We start from the raw sequence: 23,824 nt of genomic DNA on the forward strand, positions 1-23,824 counted from the left end.
GACTACAGTAAGGTTCGAGTTCCGCTCAAACTCGTTAGTTTCTTGCAGTGTCTGAATCCTCCGCATCCTTATGAGCTAAGACTGTGGGGTATTGGGACGCCTGTAGGTCTACCTGCTGAATCATCAGCAGCCACTGTCTTGCCCTCCCTGTTCTGGTCCTAGCTTGGGTGGAGAGGGTGCTTGGGTGGCGATCATATGCCCTGTATGGTCAGTCTCTAGGGCATTATCACTGTCCCTTGCCTCTGTAATTCATGTGCGGCCTTTAGATCTTAAACATGAGACAAGGATTATATTTTGACCAGATGAAAAACTTAATAGCTTCATACAGAAACGCTGCACATTTTCCACCAAGTTGATGTAGTTCTGTGGCCAACCATTCCCATCTCATCCTTTGCGGTAGAAGTAACAGAGTCTCTGTGTCTCTGGGCTGGACAATCCCATTTCTTTGGCCCCGAAAGAAAGACATCGCCTTCGCTGCTCGTTCTGTTTTTTCATCCTGGTCCTGGTTTTATTTTTGGGTAGTCATCTTATCAGCCCTCATTCAGCCCCTCGAGCTCTTCCGTTTATCTGAAAAAAAGGGGAAATATGTTTGAGATAAGGATAACGAACGAGAGCGGTTTAATGTTGCAGAAGAAAAGGGGGTTAGATTGAGCATCTGCAAGTCGTTAGGAACAGATGTTTAGGGAAATCTTGTTTAAGGATTGGATGCTTGGAAAGGGAGACTGGAGGAATCCGTTTTTTGTATTGTGAAGGAGAGAGAATTCTTCTTAATTGCCGGTTAGAAATGTGGTTGGAAATTGGTTATCAGAATGGAGATGATACAAAGAGAGAGAGAGAGAGAGAGAGAGAGAGAGAGAGAGAGAGAGAGAGAATGTGTTTATATTGTTTAATTTTGTTATTTATTGTAACATTTGTGTATTTGTATTTTTAATTTGTTTATTTATAGTAACATGTTTAAATTTTTCATGCTTTAAAAATTTCTAGTTACATTTGTGTTTAAATTATTTGATTTTGAAAAATTTATTGTTACATTTGTGTTTAAATTGTTTAGTTTTTATTTGTAGTAATATTTGTCTTTAAATTGATAATCTTTTTATTTGTAGTAACATTTATGAAGGAAGAAACGGCAAGAGAGAAGTAGACGTAAATTAAGAGAGGTTAGATTTTATCATAAACGAGGCTGAAGGTCCTAATTATTATTATTATTATTATTATTATTATTACTTGCTAAGATACAACCCTAGTTGGAAAAGCAGGATGATATGAGCCCAGGGGCTCCAAAAGGGAAAATAGCTCAGTGAGGAAAGGAAACAAGGAAAAATAAAATTTTTGAAGAAGAGTAACAACATTAAAAGAAATATCTCCTATATAAACTATAAAAACTTTAACAAAACAAGAGGGAGAGAAACAAGACAGAACGGCGTGGCCGAGTGCACCCTCAATCAAGAGAACTAATACATGACAAAATCAGACAATACCTGAAGGGTAGTCTTTTCCCTTCCGATTTGTGACTCTTGATGAGAGGGTTTTTGAGTCCCTCACGTGTATGAAGATTATTGCATCCTTATGGCATCCTTGAATAAGTCCTTATGTTGTCATTTTATGACGATAATTGTTTGCTACAATGGATCTATTCCTTTTACATTTCGCCGTTTAAAGATTTAAGGTCTAAAGGTCACTCATGACTGGCATTGGCAAGAGACAGTAACAATGCCCTATCGAGCAGGATAATGGCCTAGAGACTGACCATATATACATATGATCAGTGACCAAGCCCTTCTTCACCCAAGCTAGGACCAAAGAGGGACAGGCAATGGCTGCTGATGACTCGGCAGATAGACCTATAGGCTCCTTCTCCCCATCCATACCTCAAAATGATGGTGAGGTTGGAGCGACCTTAGGAGCTAACGAGTTTGATCGGGAGTCGGACCCCAGGCAAGGACGTGGCTTTTTTTTGGGGGGGGGGGACAGGGCAGGGGAGTACTGTGCCATTACTGTAAAAATTTTGTCTGTATTTTAACCGTTCGAATTTTCTCCTTTGGAAATGTTCAAGTTTTCTTTGAGCTCCGTCTCTAAAATAGTTTCCATTTTCACTCGAAGTTTCTTCCTTTGATGCAAAGTCCATTTTATTTGAGTTCTTTCAGCCCGCTTTTAATGGCCATTTCTCTTATTTTTCCTCTTTTCTCATGTTCGCAGGTAGTTTTATACTCATCACCATTAATGGTTTTCTTTTACTGTCCCTTTTCTCAAAGCCTTCATTTTATCAGATATAAATCCGTCATATATATATATATATATATATATATTCGGAAAATACTTACAATTCATAGTCCTTCACTTACATTTCTCCTTATTGTTTTCACTTCATTTTTATTCTTTCTTAAATTGGTGTTTGGTTTGGCTTAAAGAATCCATTAATGTCACCTGGTTAACAAACGAAGAGACGCATTTATGGTGTGTGCGTATGTATGTGCGCACGCACGCACACACATACATATATGTATACTGTATATATATATATATATATATATAGATGTGTGTGTGCATGGGTATGTGTGTACTTATTTATTTAAAGCGGATCAGAGAGATGTAATTTGACACTTATATGCTATATGCTGTGCTTTAACTGTAAAAGATAATTGACTATCCCTGTTATGGTAAACCATTATTGATTACCGACAATTCCTCTTACGCAGTTCTATTTCAGTACTTCCGCCTTATGGCTTTTCGGAATTCCCTTGCTTCTGGCTTTCCTAGATCGACTTGACATGAAATAAGTCAGTGGATGAGGGGGCGTTGCCTTCGTATGTAAATGCTCCTCGTCTGGAGCCTTTAATATACGTGTATAAGCACAACATTGTGATATTTTGATGACTGTTTATTTGTCTATTTTGGTTTCATACGTGGGTGTTTTATGGTTGAGGATTTTTTATGCGTTGATATATATATATATATATATATACATATATATATATATATATATATACTTTATATAATATGCTCTATATATAAGTTTATGTTCTACTGATCTCTTTGTTTATATTATTTTCATATCTTATTTTTACCACTCGGTTTTTCACTAAAAAAGTAGTTTTAAGAAACTATTTCATTTTATTTATTAACTGAAGAAACGTCTTAAAAGCAACTTTTACAATGTTAATCTCTCTCTCTCTCTCTCTCTCTCTCTCTCTCTCTATCTCTCTCTCTCTCTCTCTCTCTCTCTCTCTCTCTCTTTCATATTTTTCCTATTAATGGATTGTTTATTCTTTTCAGATAGACCTCGTCCTGTCCGCAAGTCCATGTAAGTATCCCGGAATTACATTTCTAAATTTTTCCTATATTTTCGTAGGATAGATCTCTTGATAGAAATATACGGAACACTCTATATATATATATATATATATATATATATAAAACCTGCACACTTTAGAAAGTCAGCTGTATGATATTACAACTTTTATGTTTTCTGTTATTCTTCAGGGCTAGGCTGTTAGTAGGGCGTTAGGTTTTTGATATTAGCAAAAGTATTTTCTGTTGTTATGGAAGATTGCACAGTATTCCGAGATAATATTTTGATAGATTCTATTTCCTATATTATTATTATTATTATTATTATTATTATTATTATTATTATTATTATTATTATTATTATTATTATTATTAATCAACAGTAAAAGAAGTTGAAAGGATGAAATTGGACGTGAAAAAATTCCCCTCGATAAGGGTATTATGATTATCATTTTCTGACATGGATGTACAGTTTGTAAGAATATATACAGTATATATATATATATATATATATACATATATATATATATATATAATATATAGATATATGATTATATATATTTATATATATATAAATATACATATGTATATATATCTATCTGTCTATATATATACTGTATATATATATATATATATATAATATATATATATATATATACATACATATATATATATATATATATATATTACAGCATATCAGGGCAAGTTACACCAACGTTTGTAATCCTGATGAATACTTTGTTAACTAAATCATGCTTATCGTTTAGAAACACTCCCATGTCTACGTCATTTTATCCATAACAGGTAACTCTTACCATAATTCTTTGCACATGGAGAGAGAGAGAGAGAGAGAGAGAGAGAGAGAGAGAGAGAAAGGTGACTTCATATATAAATCTTCATTCATGTCAATCCCATATTGTATAACATAATTAGTACATTCATTTGCCATAATCTGTGGATTTGACAATAAACGAGCAATATGCGGTTTGAAATGCTGAATGCCTTGGAATGTATCCGATAAAAAGACTTTCATTTGTATCAGGAATACTTTCTCCTTTTTTTGTCAAATTCTTGTAGAGAGTATGGTTCCCCTGTAATGTATTGCCCTTATAGTAAGTAAAAAAGCTGTCTCCATATCATTATATACTGCTAAAATGGACTTTTATTTTGAAGAACTAAGAAGGAGGACCGAATAACCATTAAATTTGATCACTTCATAATCGTTGCATAATGGGAAACTGGCAGAGTTGTGTTAGATGAAAAATTTATGCCCCTTCTTTATGGCTTCATAGCCAGTTCCCTGCACTAGTTGCAGAGGTGCAACAATAATAATGGCGACCTATTAGAGGAGCCCAAATTAGATGGCCTTGCCATAGGTGTGGCATTTTTCATCGTGTGCTCCAATTTTCCAGCTGATGTTCATACTGTCATCGTTATAATCACCATGATCGAGTTTATTTTGTTCTTAACTACTGTGTTGTCATTGTATGACTGCTTTAATAACTATGTTTAAAAAGTTGTCTGATTTATATATCCTCATCGAATTGTTAAGCAGTCATAGAATACTGCTGTTTTGAACTGTATCATATTGCTTATTCATATCATTCTGATTCTTCGTTTTATTTTTTTACTAACTGGGAGTATGCCCATTGGATACGTTCATGTCTTGCGATCTGTGAGTCGGGAGTTCAGGCCCCGCTCAAAGTGTATAGTTTCTAGTAATGTAGTAACTCCACCGTCCTTGTTAGCTAGGGATGGTGGAGTTAGGGTAGCTTGCAAGCCTACCTGCTGAGTCATCAGCAACTATTGCCTGTCTCTGCTTGGTCTTAGTTTAGGGGGAGAGGGGGACTTGCCCCTGCCGCTCGTGAGAACCTTTAAACTTCAAATAAAATCCCAAACTCATAGGTGGATTATCCAAATTAAAACTCAATATGGCCAGCTAAACGTGATAGAAGTTCCAAGTAGTTACTCTACTTGTCTATCATAAACCTCCTTACGAAAAGCTGACAATTTTAAGTCTTTGTGTTATTTTTCATTGCCTCTTTGTCAAATTAAATCCATTCATAATTTGCGTCTTATCATTTTCAGCTGACATTTTATGATAATTGTATTCTCTCCAGGTGTAGTTATTTGTGTATATTTCTGGAATCATTGTATATCTGAGGTATAAAAAGAAGACAAGCAAAACAGTGGAGAGACAAGGGTTCTTTATAGAAGGAAGTCTAACCTCTACCGGAAAAGTTAGACTCTTTCTTGAATGAAGTGTCTTTTGGATAGTTAACTTGGACCAAAGTTCTTAGAAGTGTCCATTCAGGTTTTGGAAGGAGAGAATACCCAGGTCCCAGCTCCCATTATATAGCTTTGGTAGATGTTTAGTATGCTTCCATTATTGTTGTTTCCTAATGCATATTGTCTTTTATCATTGTAAATTGTTATTTTCCCATTTTTGCTTTTCGTGTTTTATCCATGTTTTTTCTTTACTCTTGGGGAAGTAAGGGAAATATATCAAACCATATAATTTAATATATGAGGAAATAACGTCATTTTGTATTCATTATATGATGAAGAAATTTAATTTCAGAAGAAAACCCGTCTTCTAGCCATGCTTAACCTATTGGAAGTATCCCTGTCTGGCTCGATTGGGATTCGAGATTCGCTCAAGCTTAGTATTTTCTTCCAGTGTCTGAAGTCAAACCATACGTGTGAGCTAAGGATATAGGGTTTAGGGGAGCATAAAGGTCTACCTGCCGAGTCATCAACTCTTTAGCAGCCATTACACAGTCCTCCATGGTCCAATCTTGGGTGGAGAGGGGGCTTAGGCGCTGATCTCTTCGGCATTGTCACTATCCCTTGCCTTTGCCATTCATGAGCGGTCTTTAAAACTTTAAATGTTTATCAGTTTGAAATTCACTCGAGATCAAAATGTCTCTCCATTTCCATCCACAATTGAGTGAAAAAGATTACCTCCATCCTGAAAGGATTCGAAGAATCACCTCACGTTAAAGACCTTATTAAAATACATTTGCATCTCTTCTTGGAACGGGATCATGATTTTGCATTAATAGATTCAGTGATAGCGATGACTTCTCGATGACAGCTGAAGATTTGTGTGTGTGTTGTTTTGGATCATTTTGGATACAGTTTTAATAGGAGCCATATGGGATTTTTTACTATCTTTAGTGCCAATACACTATATCTTTTTTTGGGTTACTTGTTATATTCAGTGATTTAAACTGCGAATGAAACAATTTAGCATAGAGCTGGAATCTCTCTCTCTCTCTCTCTCTCTCTCTCTCTCTCTCTCTCTCTCAGTGATAAGACAAACGAGAAGTTAAATATAAGAAAAATTCTATTACCATTTTTTTCACAAATGGATAGAGCCAAACATATTTTTACGGCCACAAATTTCATTCATTTAGGTCTAACAGACGTATTTTAAAGTGTAATGTTTTCTAGAAGATAACTGCTAACACACACGCACACACATAACACACACACACACATATATGATAAATTTTGCACATTTTTACGTGTTTTTCATATTCAAATAAGCCATATATATTTTGATATATTAATGTCTGGATTCTCTTAACGACCTCGGGATCAGAGCCCCAGGCGAAATCTCACAAAGACAAGAGCTTGGCTCCGGCCGGGAATCGAACCCTGGTCGGCAAGCTTATATAGACAGTGACTAACCCATTCGGCCACGAAGGAAGATAAAAGTCAATGACAATTCTACTATACTTATACCTGTCGAATTCAGGTATTTTGTACTTAGAATTGAAATCAACCCATCTTCACCATCGTAGCTAATTGGTAGTTTGTTACTTGGCATTCAATTTATGATAAATTTTGCACATTTTTACGTGTTTTTCATATTCAAATAAGCCATATATATTTTGATATATTAATGTCTGGATTCTCTTAACGACCTCGGGATCAGAGCCCCAGGCGAAATCTCACAAAGACAAGAGCTTGGCTCCGGCCGGGAATCGAACCCTGGTCGGCAAGCTTATATAGACAGTGACTAACCCATTCGGCCACGAAGGAAGATAAAAGTCAATGACAATTCTACTATACTTATACCTGTCGAATTCAGGTATTTTGTACTTAGAATTGAAATCAACCCATCTTCACCATCGTAGCTAATTGGTAGTTTGTTACTTGGCATTCAATTTATGATAAATTTTGCACATTTTTACGTGTTTTTCATATTCAAATAAGCCATATATATTTTGATATATTAATGTCTGGATTCTCTTAACGACCTCGGGATCAGAGCCCCAGGCGAAATCTCACAAAGACAAGAGCTTGGCTCCGGCCGGGAATCGAACCCTGGTCGGCAAGCTTATATAGACAGTGACTAACCCATTCGGCCACGAAGGAAGATAAAAGTCAATGACAATTCTACTATACTTATACCTGTCGAATTCAGGTATTTTGTACTTAGAATTGAAATCAACCCATCTTCACCATCGTAGCTAATTGGTAGTTTGTTACTTGGCATTCAATTTATGATAAATTTTGCACATTTTTACGTGTTTTTCATATTCAAATAAGGCATATATATTTTGATATATTAATGTCTGGATTCTCTTAACTACCAATTAGCTACGATGGTGAAGATGGGTTGATTTCAATTCTAAGTACAAAATACCTGAATTCGACAGGTATAAGTATAGTAGAATTGTCATTGACTTTTATCTTCCTTCGTGGCCGAATGGGTTAGTCACTGTCTATATAAGCTTGCCGACCAGCGTTCGATTCCCGGCCGGAGCCAAGCTCTTGTCTTTGTGAGATTTCGCCTGGGGCTCTGATCCCGAGGTCGTTAAGAGAATCCAGACATTAATATATCAAAATATATATGGCTTATTTGAATATGAAAAACACGTAAAAATGTGCAAAATTTATCATAAATTGAATGCCAAGTAACAAACTACCAATTAGCTACGATGGTGAAGATGGGTTGATTTCAATTCTAAGTACAAAATACCTGAATTCGACAGGTATAAGTATAGTAGAATTGTCATTGACTTTTATCTTCCTTCGTGGCCGAATGGGTTAGTCACTGTCTATATAAGCTTGCCGACCAGGGTTCGATTCCCGGCCGGAGCCAAGCTCTTGTCTTTGTGAGATTTCGCCTGGGGCTCTGATCCCGAGGTCGTTAAGAGAATCCAGACATTAATATATCAAAATATATATGGCTTATTTGAATATGAAAAACACGTAAAAATGTGCAAAATTTATCATAAATTGAATGCCAAGTAACAAACTACCAATTAGCTACGATGGTGAAGATGGGTTGATTTCAATTCTAAGTACAAAATACCTGAATTCGACAGGTATAAGTATAGTAGAATTGTCATTGACTTTTATCTTCCTTCGTGGCCGAATGGGTTAGTCACTGTCTATATAAGCTTGCCGACCAGGGTTCGATTCCCGGCCGGAGCCAAGCTCTTGTCTTTGTGAGATTTCGCCTGGGGCTCTGATCCCGAGGTCGTTAAGAGAATCCAGACATTAATATATCAAAATATATATGGCTTATTTGAATATGAAAAACACGTAAAAATGTGCAAAATTTATCATAAATTGAATGCCAAGTAACAAACTACCAATTAGCTACGATGGTGAAGATGGGTTGATTTCAATTCTAAGTACAAAATACCTGAATTCGACAGGTATAAGTATAGTAGAATTGTCATTGACTTTTATCTTCCTTCGTGGCCGAATGGGTTAGTCACTGTCTATATAAGCTTGCCGACCAGGGTTCGATTCCCGGCCGGAGCCAAGCTCTTGTCTTTGTGAGATTTCGCCTGGGGCTCTGATCCCGAGGTCGTTAAGAGAATCCAGACATTAATATATCAAAATATATATGGCTTATTTGAACACACACATATATATATAGACATACATATATATATGTATAGACATATATATATATATATATATATATATATATATGTATATATATATATATATGTGTATAGACACACACACACACACACACACACACACACACATATATATATATATATATATATATATATATATATTTATATATATATCGCATGAAGGACGTAACCCCTTGGCATATCCCTGCTATTAATCGTAACTCGAATTGAAATAGCACCTCTTGCATGTGTTACGCCAACATAGGTGGATTTTGTTTATTTTCTTTACTCGTGGCTGAGGTGGATTTAATTGGATTTGTGAACTTGGTCCAAATAACCCGGCAGTGGGATCGCGAAGGCTCTTCGATGTCGGGGTGTAACTTGGGAGGGAGAACCCCACACTTGCAATAGGAAGATAATTTTAAAAGATGTTTTGTTGTATGAAGGAAAGAAAGCGAGTACGGAGGTAAAGTAGAAAGTAATAGGAGTTAAAGGTAGATGCAGTTAGTGCATAGAGTTAATTGCAGAATATGCATTAATAGTATACCCATTTATACGGTCATAGTGGAAATGGGATGAATAATGCTTCAAAGTAATTGATGCTTGTATACTTGCGTCCACTCATGATTGCTCTATTGTGTTTTTCTTTTTAGTTCTTTATCTTCAAACCTGACTTAGTTTAAGCAATAATAATAATGATGATAGTTATACCAAATCCAATGTGTTTTGATTAAAGCAGGTCTTCATTTACCTGTTAAATCTTACAGCTCACTGTCAGCTGAAGTTTTAAACGCATCAAATTTTACTGAATGAAATAAAATCAACAACAAGAAATATAACAGCAAAAGTAGTCACCGAAAGTGATACTGACAAACGCCAGCCGTTGGAACTCGTTGTCCTTCGGGAACCAAGGTCAGGCAATCGACTCGGGAGTATTGAAGAAATATGATAATTTGACATATTCCTTTTGTGAGAGTTTAGTTGTTTAGTACCATGAGTGCACTCACGTTGTGTAATGTAACCATTTCTTATGATAATTGAGTTGTCACTTCAGTCTCTAGCTGCAGACACATTGTAGCCTTCTGCTTTACCTGTTTTAATGGTTTAAAGGTTACCAAAGGATAGTGACAATGTCCTAGATTCCTAGAAATTAACCATATATACATATGATCAGCGCCCAAGGCCCCTCCACCCAAGCTAGGACTAGGGAGGGCCAGGCAATGGCTGCTGATGACACAGCAGGTAGACGTAAAGGCTCCCCCAAACCCCCATCTTTAGCTCACGAGGATAGTGAGGTTGCAGACACTATAAGAACTCCAGTCCAGCAGATTACCATGTAGGATCGTTTCCAATAGGCTATCATAACCCCATGATTTCTTCCCTCTTGCTATACAACGTCTTTAAGCTTTTAACTATTCTTCACAGTGCGACTGCTGGGTATCCCCCAGTCTCACCCCAAGGCTAAATGGCCTCATTGGCCCAACGCCAATACACATTAAATCTATTAAAATCAGATGGAGCCCATACAACAAAAACACGCACGAAAAAGGAAGATGAGTAGCTTGAATTCATTTGCCCCGTTATTATTATCATTATTATTATTATTATTATTATTATTATTATTATTATTATTATTATTATTACTTGCTAAGCTACAACCCTAGTTGGAAAAGTAGGATGCTATCAGATCGAGGGGTCCAACAGGGAAAATATCCCAGAGCGGAAAGGAAATGAGAAAACCGCTAGGATCGTGTGCATGAGTGGACCCTCAAGCAAGCGAACTCTAACCCAAGACAGTAGAATACTGTAGTACAGAGGCTATGGCAATTCTCAAGACTAGTCGTAGAAGATCTGATTACCATAGCTAAAGAGTCTCTTAAATGTTTAAAGGCCACTCATAAATGGTAGAGGCAAGGGACAGTGACATTGCCCTATCAAGCCCTACCATATTACATAGGATCAGCCCAAGAACCCTCTCCATCCAAGCTACGACCAAGAAGGGCCAGGCAATGGTTGCTGATGACTCGGCAGATAGACCTATAAGCTCCCCTAAACCCCCCATCCTCAGCTCACAAGGATGGTGAGATTGCAGCGACCAAAGAAACTAACGAGTTTGAGCGGGACTCGAACCCCAGTCTGGCGTTCACCAGTCAGGGACGTCAACACATTGGCCACCATAACCTTACCCTTACCAAGAGGAAAGTAGCCGCTGAACAATTGCAGTACAATAGTTAACTCCTTGAGTTCAGAATAAAGATATAAATTCAAGTGCACTTGTACATCGGAGGGGCGTACGAGCAAGGTTAGTAGTCATTGTAGTCATTCAGCATTAGTACAGTTACAGAAGTTGCCTCCTCAGGTGAATACCTGCCAAACAGGTTGGATGGGTGGTGTCGTAACTGTAACATTGGAATCATCTTCCCCGATCAGATTTTATTCTTTGCTCCTCTTTAGGAAGAATGACAAGGTTGTAAAAAGATGTCAGTGTTGTACAGTGTCGTCTTTGCTTCCCCTTAAGGAAATTTGATGATAGGTTTTGATGGGTGTAATGCAGAAACATCATCATTATCATCGTTATTTCTTCTTACGCTTATTGACGCAAGAGGCAGACACATAGGTATCTTAAATGAATTTTGTATATTTTAGAAATACACACACACACACACACACACACACACACACACACACACATATATATATATATATATATATATATATATATATATATATAATGTGTGTGTTTGTTTTTTTGTTTGTGTATTGTTACTCGTACAATTTTTTATGATCCGCGACCATCTTAATGTATATGTATTGTTTGGAGTTCAAGGACCAATGTTATCTAAGCAAAAAAACATAGCCTAATTCGATTTATTTCTTTTCAATTAAGTATACTTGAATCCCACAAGCACAATTTTAATATCTTTATAGTTGATAGGCTCTTGATGAAATTGAATCTTATCTTTCAAATATTATTTTCACCACATATTTTTCCAATGTTTAGGAACTAATTGTGCGTGAGCTTCAAAATTGACAGATCATAAAAAGGGCGTTTTGGGTGTTGGGTTGAGGTGGGTTTGGTTGTAAGATGGAATGGAATTGTGGGTTTTAGGAATAGGCAAAGACATTTCTTTTTATTAAATTAGATACCATTCATACTCCCTTATCATGAAAAATATTGTTACCAAGCTTTCAATAGGAAGTATTTATAGTAATGAAAATAAAGCAATAGGGATCTTAAAAAAAAACTCGAACATTTGATGCCCACAATAGTATTATATTTGGGAAACTTGTGTAACTTCTCCGGCTTGACTTTCCATGAGAGAGAGAGAGAGAGAGAGAGAGAGAGAGAGAGAGAGAGAGAGAGAGAGAGAGAGAGAGCCCTTGAAAGCTCACGGTTCTCATGCATGCATGAGCGTTCAAATCTGCAGCGAACGGAGGGCTTGCTTTTCGCTATGTCCACACACTCATCCTCAACTCTTTGATGACGGTATTCAAACATCAGATGCGTATTCATGCTTGTGTATATACCCAGACACAAATCATTTCCAAATATGAACTCAGCCAGTGAAGACACACACGCTTAACACAGCCATTGTCTGTTGTTTAAGGGATATAGCCTATCTCTCTTTTTCACTCTACTGGCTGCAGAAGCCGACATTATGTTTTTTTTTCTAATTATATACCTTTAAAGATATGTGAGAGAGATAATGTTGAGTTTCTCAGTTTGTACAGTATACTCTGTAGGTTCAGATCACATCAAATTGGCTCGCTGAAATAACATATTTGAATACTGCTTAATCAGATTCAGATTCCTCTTGGAACTATTGTAGAGTTTTTCTCTCCGTTACTATTATTATTATTATTATTATTATTATTATTATTATTATTATTATTATTATTATTATTATTAGCCAAGCTACAACCCTAGTTGGAAAAGCAAGGTGCTATAAGCCCAAGGGCTCCAACACGGAAAAATAGCCCAGTGAGGAAAGGAAATAAGGAAATAAATAAAAGATGAGAATAAATTAACAATATATTCTAAAAACAGTAACAGCGTCAAAACATATATGTCCTATATAAACTATTAATAACGTTATAAACAGATATGTCATATATAAACTATAAGAAACTATACATCTGGCTTTTCGCGTGTGTGCCCGCCTGTCTGTCGGTTTGTCAGAGTTTCTGGCTCATTTACTCTGTCATCTTAATTTTACATGGCTGAAGGGATTCCAGTCGAACTGGCACAAAGATACACCATCATGGATCCATGTTCATTACGGCAGATTGTTCATTAGTTTATCTTTCTTCCTCCTCATCAGCGTGTTATTCACACTTTCCTCGTTATTCCTGACCATCCTTTACAATCAGATCTTTTGGGACAGTTAAATCCTGTTCGTAATACTAGGCATGCAGTTAATTCTTATAGTCATGAGGCTCAATACTACGCAGTATTCTAGAAGTTTTATTTCATTTGTGACCAAGTTGTGGAATGATCTTCCTAATCGGGTAGTTGAATCATTGGAACTTTAAAAGTTCAAAGTTGAAGCAAATGATTTTTTGTTGAACAGGCTGACATGAGTCTTTTTGTAGTTTATATATGACATATTTATTTTGTTGTTGTAACTGCTTTTAGAATAATTTATTGTTTATTATTTCTCATATCGTTTATTTATTTTTTTATTTCCTTTCCTCGCTGGGCCATTTTTCCCTGTTGGAGCCCTAGGGATTTTAGCATCCTGCTTTTCCAACTAGGGTTGTAGATTGGCTAATAATAATAATAATAATAATAATAATAATAATAATAATAAACGGTTAATGGGATCTCTGTTAAAATTAGATAAACGGTAAAACATCAGATGTAGATGTACTTGAATATAGATCGTCCGTCATCTATTTTGTACGTCAATATGTATGTCGATGTGTTACCTTGTCATCTTAACCCTTCCCATATGGTTAAAGGAATTTCAGTGTGAGATGGTGCAAGGGTTGATGTGGATTTTTTCCTTTATTTTTAAGTGAAATATTCTTAGTGAGAAGTTGGTTCATGTTCAACCACGTACACACCCACACACACACTCTCTCTCTCTCTCTCTCTCTCTCTCTCTCTCTCTCTCTCTCTCTCTCTCTCTCTCTCTCTCTATTATATATATATATGTATATATATATATATATATATATATATATATATATATATATGTGTGTGTGTGTATATATACATATATATATAAATATATTTGGAAAAAGCTTGCTAAATACGTCAAGAAAACTCTTATTTCAATCCATCCTGAGGTGGAACACTAAATGTTATGGGTTAAAAACTGTAGAGTTTACGAACAGTAGTTTATATATGAATCACACGTGTATGTGTGTGTTTGTACAATAAATATGAAAATCTGTCTCACTATGATAGAGAGGATCGAGTGAGGTAGTAATGGATATGTTGGGAATTGTTAAAATATATTGCCAAATAGGAGATGGGTAGTGGTAAATTCTATTTTCTGTTGGATTTAGTAGTAAAACGATATTTGCTTTTAAGTGACCATTACATGTAATTTAAGGAAATCGGCAATCATAAGATGTGCAGTTAGGTTATTACTCTCATGATGTATGTTTTGGGACTTTGTTTTAGTCTGTTTTTTTATTAGTGTGCTCAGATTTGGGAGTGGTAGGAATCAATTTCAGGGAAGATTGACCAGGCAGCAGTTTTCTGACTTGTGTCCCTGAAATCAGGTGCTCAGCCTACCAGACATTAACGCTTTGGAGTCAATGTGTGTGTGGTTTCTGTAATCATCTAAGGAATTACCTAGTTCAACTGGCCTTTCCTCTACCGTGGATTGCTTCCTTCACAATTTAACATTATTTTATTGCTCCTCTGTTCTGGCAGGTGGTACTTGTGCTACGTGCATTTGCTGAATGGGCGAGTAAACTTGCATTCACCGTGCTTTCTCTTCATTTCCCTCTATTCTATCGCAAAGACAGCGTAGACGACGATATTCAGGCAGTTATCGTGTATCGGGAACAAGGGTTTAGGGCTGGTATGTCCCAGATTTCTGGGACCTGAACTCTGAATACTGCGACTGGGCAGGGGGAATTACTGAACCTTACCGGAGATTTGCGGTGACCTAACGCTGTTTATTTTCTCCAGCAGCAAAATATGAACGTCTATACGTTTTTTTTTTTTTTTTTTTTTTTTTTTTTTTTTTTTTTTTTTTTTTTTTTTTTTTTTTTTTTTTTTTTTCAATTTACTAAAACTACTGCACGTTCTCCTACTTCTTTGAGTCTGGTACATGTAAGCACGTTAAGGCATTCGCCTCATTACCCTAGAAGTAAAAAAAGAAAACCCTGGGTTTTCTTAAATTAAACCCTGAAGGTTTATTTTTGCTTTTTCCTACCTTCAACGGCTCTCGTGCATGTTATTGCCTGTTCATTAAAACTTAAGAAGAAGATTGTTGGTCAAGTTGTTATGAAAGAAAAAAGAAAACAAAGAACGAACGCAAGAATAAAAATAAATAAAAGAAAGAGTGAAGTCATAAACAGGTGGAAGGAAAAGATCTGGATGCACTCGAGGTATTCCTCATTTATAAAGTTTTGAAGAAGCTAAGATTGATGTGATGGTTTTTTTGGTCATTTTTCTGACTGAATTTTAAAGTTTTCCTTTTCGTTTTCTTTATTTTTAATTTTCTCTTAATTGTTTTGATACTTCAGATTAGGTAGGAAATTTGAACAATTGGTTCTTACCGTACAATTGAACGAATTTTTGAAAACAGTAATTTTTATTATTATTATTATTATTATTATTATTATTATTATTATTATTATTATTATTATTATTATTATTATTATTATTATTATTATTATTATTAATATTAACTTTTATTATTACTATCAGCATTGTTATTGATATCACTGTTATAGTTAATATCTGTGTGACAATCATGTCCTTTGAATAAGGGAATAAATAATACTATTTTATCTCCTTTGAAATACAGTTATAATCGTGAGGGTGAATGAAAATAACCCAGTTTTATATCCTCTGATAATGATGATGGCAGTCCCGTTAAACTCAAATGTTTTAAGTGTATATCCAATGATTATTGTAATTATTTCAAATGGCATATTTATATTTATTAGTTTTCATCTTATTACTATTTCGTAAACACGAATGGCCGTTTGGAACCTATCTTTTGCTTCATTCCCACCGTTATTCTTACATTGAGGGGTTGGTTGCCCTCATGAGCTCTTTAATGACGTCAGACAGGGTTTATTATTTGGTAGAGCGTTTTTAAGATCGCATGCCCGTCATCAACCACGGTTATTGCCAGTGGGCAGACCCTTTGACTAAATAGCTGGAAGGCATCAGCTGTCCTTTTAGTTGCTTTCTATGACACAGAGAACATACCTGTAGAGTCGTAGTATTCTTTCACTACTACCACAAGGCAAGTTTGTTTAAATACTTATACCTACGTAAGCAAATTAATGAACAATGCTGTCCTAAATATCATGTATTTCATTCCTCATCCCTATCTCTGCTTGGTAATTGAAGTAGGACAGTTGTAAAGATATAAGTGACAGTGAGCGTAATGGATTCAATGTACTGCAAATGAGCTGTAGGTACAGGATATGAATTTATGATTTCTTAGCGTGTTCAGGAAAAGGGTTCAATCGCACGGTGAATGTGGCCTGTTTTTCTTTTAAGATATTTTCCGTCAAAGAAATGGATGAAGATATACTTAGTGAAATATAATGAATGTAAAATCGATTTCAATGGGCCACCTATTGCCCTTCCGTAGCCCAGACCCGAAGAAAAAGTGAAAGGATTGAATTGTCTCCAAGTTTTACCTAGAGGTTATTATTATTATTATTATTATTATTATTATTATTATTATTATTATTATTATTATTATATTTATTATTACTTGCTAAGCTACAACCCCACTAGGGAAAGCAGGATGCTATAAGCCCAGGGGCTCCAACAGGGAAAATAGCCCTGTGAGGAAAGGATACAAGGAAAAAAATATTTTAAGAATAGTAACAACATTAATATAAGTATTTCCTATATAAACCATAAAGACTTTAACAACACAAGAACAAGAGAAATAAGACAATAGTGTGCCCGAGTGTACCCTCAAACAAGAGAGTTCTAACCCAAGATAGTGGAAGATCTTGGTACAGAGGTTATGGTACTACTTAAGACTAGAGAACAATGGTTTAAATTTGTAGTGTTCTTCTCCTTGAAGAGCAGCTCACCATAGCTAAAGAGTCTCTTTTATCCTTACGTACATACATATACCAAGGCACTTCCCCCAATTTTGGGGGGTAGCCGACATCAACAAATTAAACAAAACAAAAAGGGGACCTCTACTCTTTACGTTCCTCCCAGCCTGACAAGGGACTCAACCGAGTTCAGCTGGTACTGCAAGGGTGCCACAGCCCACCCTCCCCCGTTATCCACCACAGGGTTGTCAGGTGTATGAGGAGAGAGGAGAATATGTGAAGAATAGGCCAGACTATTCGGTGTATGTGTAGGCAAAGGGAAAATTAACCGTAACCAGAGAGAATGATCCAATGTAGTGCAGTCTGACTAGCCAAAGGACCCCATAACTCTCTAGCAGTAGTATCTCAACGGGTGGCTGGTTCCCTGGCCAACCTATTACTACAAATTCTGGAAACCCAGAAACAGTAAGAGAATTCCGAATCTTGGCAGTAGGTAAACGGAAAAACTCAACATCATCATCCTCTCAATACCTCCGAAGAGCAGACCTCTGGTTGCTCTCTAATTAGATGAGCAACTGCTATCGGGAAGGCCTGAGCATCTCCACTCGAGCAACTGATTAACTTTGAAGGAGGACGCTGATAGCCCTTATCTGATTCAACTCCAATGCCATTAATCTACTGCTGATAAGGTGGATGGAGGGAAAGGGGCGTGATGGCAGCATATTTCAGCTTAATCTTATTATTATGCAAATTTCACTGCTCCCTTATAGAGGAGGATTATGGATTAGCTCTTGATACAAAAAATTGTTTAAAAAATTGGGTTAAATTTCTCATGTTTAATTTTCCAATTTCATATTTCTTTATCTATAAGAATATGTAGACTCTCTCTCTCTCTCTCTCTCTCTCTCTCTCTCTCTCTCTCTCTCTCTCTCTTTAAATTTCCAATATCATATTTCTCTATCTATGATATTATGTAGACTCTCTCTCTCTCTCTCTCTCTCTCTCTCTCTCTCTCTCTCTCTCTCTCTCTCTCTCTCTCAAATTCTCGTTTCTTAGGGAAAAGCGTATATTATAGTTCAGATCAGACTTTTACTTCATTTTAATTCTAAATGCATAACACTCATAGCAATAATGCAGTTATTAAACTTGCTTTGCCAAAGGTTAATATCTTTTAGTATTTGGCCTTCAGAAACTCATAATAAAACGCAAGAAACTATCATAATTGCCCTCAGATCTTCGCCAGCAGCCGCATTGCGTTATATAAAGCTGGAGAGAGAGAGAGAGAGAGAGAGAGAGAGAGAGAGAGAGAGAGAGAGAGAGAGAGAGAGAGACGTTTATTGGGGCTAGAAAGAGGTTTGAGGTCGATGATGGTCGATTTATTGGGTGGCTAGAAGTTAGCAATTTAGTCTGGAAACTTCATCCTTTTACCTTGTTATCGAAGTCATGCATACTTTCTCTCTCGTTATCTTCTGCCGAGTGATTTCCGATACCTGACTGAAGTGAGGGCTTCTTAGCTCTTATTATTATTACTAGTGTATGCGACCCTTCGGAGACGGCTAAATATTTAGATATGCGCACAACCATGCACAGATTCAACCCTTTCCACCTTCTCCCCCGTTTCTAACTACAACAAGGCAGTTGTAGTTTCCGAGTAAAACTCTCGGGGTACCCCCCTCTCACCAGTGTATGACTACTTCCTCTCCCCCGTAGCTGAGGACGGGAAGAGATCGAGGAGTTGTACAGTTAGAATCAAAAGAACGTAGACACTCGGGGGAAATCTTTCGTCAGATGTCTCTAGTGTTCCCATGACAAAACAGACAAGTTGTTGCTCTTCTTCTTTATAGTGCGATTTGTGAAACGTCAGAAAAAAAAGAAAGAATAAAGTCTCTCTATTCTTAAGGAACAAGACACCAAGGATTTCAATAGATAAAACAGAATTATATTTGAATAAGAACTAATTTTGGCCTAGAGTTGGTAAACAAATTCACAAAAGCTATCTAGAATATGGTATCAACGGGGCAAGGGGTGGGTGCGCTTCAAAGAACTTAATTTCAAGGTTGTAAGAAATGTTTTTCTCCCTTTTTAGCTTAGCATTTTCAGTTCGTATTGTATCGTTTCTTTTTTACAGCACATGTGTTTATTTTTCTAGTTTTATTATCCTGAGTTTTGGACAGTTTACTGGAAGATGTAAATGAGAATGTAGCAGCTGCTCAATTTATACAGAGACTTAGAGACAGAACCAGGTGGAGGCAATTGACGTCGAGGACATGGCACCTAGATAGATTACCCTGGTTATTTCTGATCGCCTTTCTATCAATAGTGATTTTTAAAAATATCGGTTTATCTGGAATTTACCTTTATTTGTTTTGATATTAGGTGATATTAGTCTACTGATTTCTCTGGTATGCAGTATATGTCCAGAGGGAGACCAGAAGCAACGTGAAGTTATTTCATGTTGGCTTTAGGAGGAAACCGATAATTAAAAAAAAATTGAGAAACAGGCAGTCTCCCATCTAATATCGTTTAAAGAATTAAATTTTGAGAAAGTTTTTTTTTTTTTTTTTTTTTTTTTTTTTTTTTTTTTTTTTTTTTTTTTTTCAAAATTCTGGAGACCTGTTATTTCTAAGGAAGTTATTTTAAGCACTTCGGGTTGGTAGTAGTTTGAAAATTGTTCACATGTTTGTATTTCAAAATCTGACTTCTATCCTAAACTGATGGAGAAAAACCTGACGCTTATTAAACTCCATGTTCATAATCTTGATATAAGTATCAGACACCATTGTTCAGTTGACTCAGTGTGTATGGTGTTTAGAATATTTAGTAATCCTTTTAGACCGGGTGCCAGGACCACGCCAGGATATTTCCTGATAACCCTTTTAACTCACATTTCCTGATAACCTATGACTTGGGCTATGTCAAGAACACAGCGACCACTCAACTCGGGGCCGTTCTCACATAGGGGACCAAACCCCCTGTTTCACGCTACGCTCAACTCTGCTTCACATAAATCTACATTAAGCCTTTATATGGGCGGTCAAACATATTCAGACTTTCAAGAAATTTTGCAGGGACTATTGCAATATATCAAGAAACATATGTAAAAGGCAAACTTTTCAATAGTATAATATGCATTTCTAAAGTAATACTAAATTTACACAGACAAATCGAAACAAATCTTGATTTTAACATATTTCACTTTGCAAACGAAGTCCTCTCAGGAAAAATAACGAATCCGTAATTGCAAATTGCATTACAAATACGTCCTTGTTACATACGCTTTTTTTAATCAAAGTTTACGTTATATCGAAAAAGATACCAAAACTTTTCTATCCGTTTAGAATTGATAAATCCAAATAAGCAAGTGATGATTTTTTCTCCTGACAAAATCCAAGCTTATTGTAAAAGATAAAGTGCCTTTAATTTTCTATAGAAAATTTAAAGGTATTTGTTCAAATGTAGTTCGAAGTTAAGATTAATTATTTTTCTTACTTATTTGTTCATTTGTTTATTTACTAGCTTATCTATAAAGTTGCCGACGAGATTGTTTTTGAATTGGTCGCCGCATATTGTTAAGCATAAAAACAAATGCTTGAATGTGAGTGAATAAGTCTTCAAAAAAAGATGTTAAATAGTGATACTGTATTTGGTAAATACTGTATATTTTGTAAAGGTGACAAGGTAAAGGACTCTGGTAATATACATAGCTTGCAGAAGTACCGCTCAGATACGTATAAAAACATTGAAGAAAAGAAAACTTAACTAAATGATGAAGATTTACTATGTAAAATAAGAGGACTAGATCTTTTCGCAAGGGAGACCTAATTTCATGAGTGTCGACCCAAGCAGTTTTTAGTGAGACGAATACCTCAGCAGTGTTACACCATCACAGAAACTGAGGAAACATCAGACATGAAAAGATGTATAGAGAAAGCATTTTCGCATCTACGATTTTATAAAAAAAGAAGCTATTCACAAAGTTCGGGTTCTAAAACTTTGTCATTTAGAAATGTGTATAATGAGAATCTATGCAACAATATCAATAATGAATAAGCTTTTGAAATAACTAGTCAATATCAGGTTGAAGATTGAACACTGTTCTGACCTGAAAGACAACATTGACTTCTGATCATCCCCATATAAAGACACACTGATATTTTGTAAATCTTGGAATCATTGAAAACAATTGTTCCTTCTGCTTGTGATTTGCGAGATGATGACTGGATCAAAGAAGTTAGTCTTGAGCTTTACACTAGATTACTCGATGCCTTCAAAGAAACCAAACACTTCTACGGGCCACCAAATCTAGTGACGTTCCCTATTATTATTATTATTATTATTATTATTATTATTGTTGTTGTTGTTGTTGTTGTTGTTGTTGTTGTTATTATTATTATCATTGTTATTTATTATTATTATTATTATTAGCTAAGCTACAACCCTAGTTGGAAAAGCAGGATGCTATAAACCCAGAGTCTCCAACAGGGAAAATAGCCCAGGGAGGAAGGGAAAAAAGGAAAATAGAATATTTTAAGAAGAGTAAACATTGAAATGGGGGAGCCCCGCCCTGCCAGCGGGAAGGGGGAAGCCCCGCTCTGCCAGCGGAAAGGGCGGAGCCCCGCCCTGCCAGCGGAAAGGGGGGGGGGGGAGCCCCGCCCTGCCAGTGGGAAAGGGGAGCCCCGCCCTGCCAGCGGGAAAGGGGGAGCTCCGCCCTGCCAGCGGGAAGGGGGAGCCATGCCCTGCCAGCAGGAAGGGGGAGCCCTGCCCTGCCAGCGGGAAAGGGTGACCCCCTTCCAGCGGGAAGGGGGGAGCCCTGCCCTGCCAGCGGGAAGGGTGAAGCCCCGCCCTGCCAGCGAGAAGGGGTGAGCCCCGCCCTGCCAGCGGGAAGGCGGGAGCCATGCCCTGCCAGCAGGAAGGGGGAGCCCTGCCCTGCCAGCGGGAAAGGGTGACCCCCTTCCAGCAGGAAGGGGGGAGCCCCGCCCTGCCAGCGGGAAGGGGGAAGCCCCGCCCTGCCAGTGAGAAGGGGTGAGCCCCGCCCTGCCAGCGGGAAGGCGGGAGCCCCGCCCTGCCAGCGGGAAGGGGGAAGCCCCGCCCTGCCAGCGGGAAGGGGGGAGCCCCGCCCTGCCAGCGAGAAGGGGTGAGCCCCGCCCTGCCAGCGAGAAGGGGTGAGCCCCGCCCTGCCAGCGGGAAGGGGGGAGCCCTGCCCTGCCAGCGGGAAGGGGGAGCCCCGCCCTGCCAGCGAGAAGGGGTGAGCCCCGCCCTGCCAGCGGGAAGGGAGAAGCCCCGCCCTGCCAGCGAGAAGGGGGAAGCCCCGCCCTGCCAGCGAGAAGGGGTGAGACCCGCCCTGCCAGCGAGAAGGGGTGAGACCCGCCCTGCCAGCGGGAAGGGGGGAGCCTCGCCCTGCCAGCGGGAAGGGGGAAGCCCCGCCCTGCCAGCGGGAAGGGGGGAGCCCCGCCCGGCCAGCGGGAAAGGGGGAGCCCCGCCCTGCCAGCGGGAAGAGGGGAGCCCCGCCCTCCCAGCGGGAAGGGGGGAGCCCCGCCCTGCCAGCGGGTAGGGGAAGGCCCGCCCAGCCAGCGGGAAGGAGGGAGGCCCACCCAGCCAGCGGGAAGGGGGGAGACCCGCCCAGGCAACAATATAGAGTTCCTTTATTTAGCTTATTTTTTAAAAATATGAGGGCCTTTTGGAAATCTCTAACAGGCTCCAAAAAGTCTTCAAAGTCTTCAAAGCTCCCCCAACCCCTTGTTTGTCTCCAATTTGTCTTTCGTCATCAATAGTAAAGTTGATTGCTTTCCTGTCAGAGCTCCAAAAGGAGAAATATAGAATACCGGTGCCATACCAAATTGGTTTCAAATTGTCATTCGTCTCAAGCATAAATGTTAGAAAAGGTTAAAAGGTTGTTTTGATTGTTTTATTAACCAACCCAAATTTGCAAGCTCACCATTAGGCTATTAAAAAGGAAACAAGATTAGGGTTTTGCAGGAAATGGTTTGGTGAAAGTTAAGAGAATTGTTGAGTGTGACTTTGAAAGAAAACCAAAATACTTCGTCACAAAGGGATCAACGACAAGTGGAATCATGAAGGTAGTCATGAAGAGCAAGACAAGAATCTTGAAGACTAATAACTGATTTCTTTGAAAGGATTCGGACAGAAAATACAGGAAGAAGAGGGAGACAAGAAGGAGAACGGGAAAGAAGAAATAAAGAATCCGAAAAGGAGAACTAGTTATTATTTGTTGATAATTTTACGGTAGGTTGGATTTGAAAGTCCCTAATGTTGAAAAAGTTTGTGCAGAATAAGGCGGAAACTGCACAGAAGTAGAGAATATTGAAGGACCAGAGAAAGATTTAAAATTCTTCTGTCTGAAATAATTTTTTTCTCTCTAAAAAAGGAAGGACTTCTAAGGAGAGGCATTCCAATTGGACGTCTTCCTT

General features: G+C 37.7%; 1 protein-coding gene across 2 annotated transcripts in view; it reads left to right on the forward strand.

Annotated features, from left to right (window-relative positions):
- LOC137630476 (protein FAM110A-like) overlaps window positions 1-23,824 on the forward strand; it is a 457,004-nt gene that overhangs the window by 101,030 nt on the left and 332,150 nt on the right. For both annotated transcript variants that reach the window (XM_068361959.1, XM_068361960.1), the window contains exon 2: window positions 3,274-3,301. The gene's annotated coding sequence lies outside the window, so the exon portion shown is untranslated. The remainder of the gene's footprint in view (window positions 1-3,273; window positions 3,302-23,824) is intronic.

Source organism: Palaemon carinicauda, chromosome 38 (assembly GCF_036898095.1).
Source record: "Palaemon carinicauda isolate YSFRI2023 chromosome 38, ASM3689809v2, whole genome shotgun sequence".
NCBI classification, from domain to species: Eukaryota; Metazoa; Arthropoda; class Malacostraca; order Decapoda; family Palaemonidae; genus Palaemon; species Palaemon carinicauda.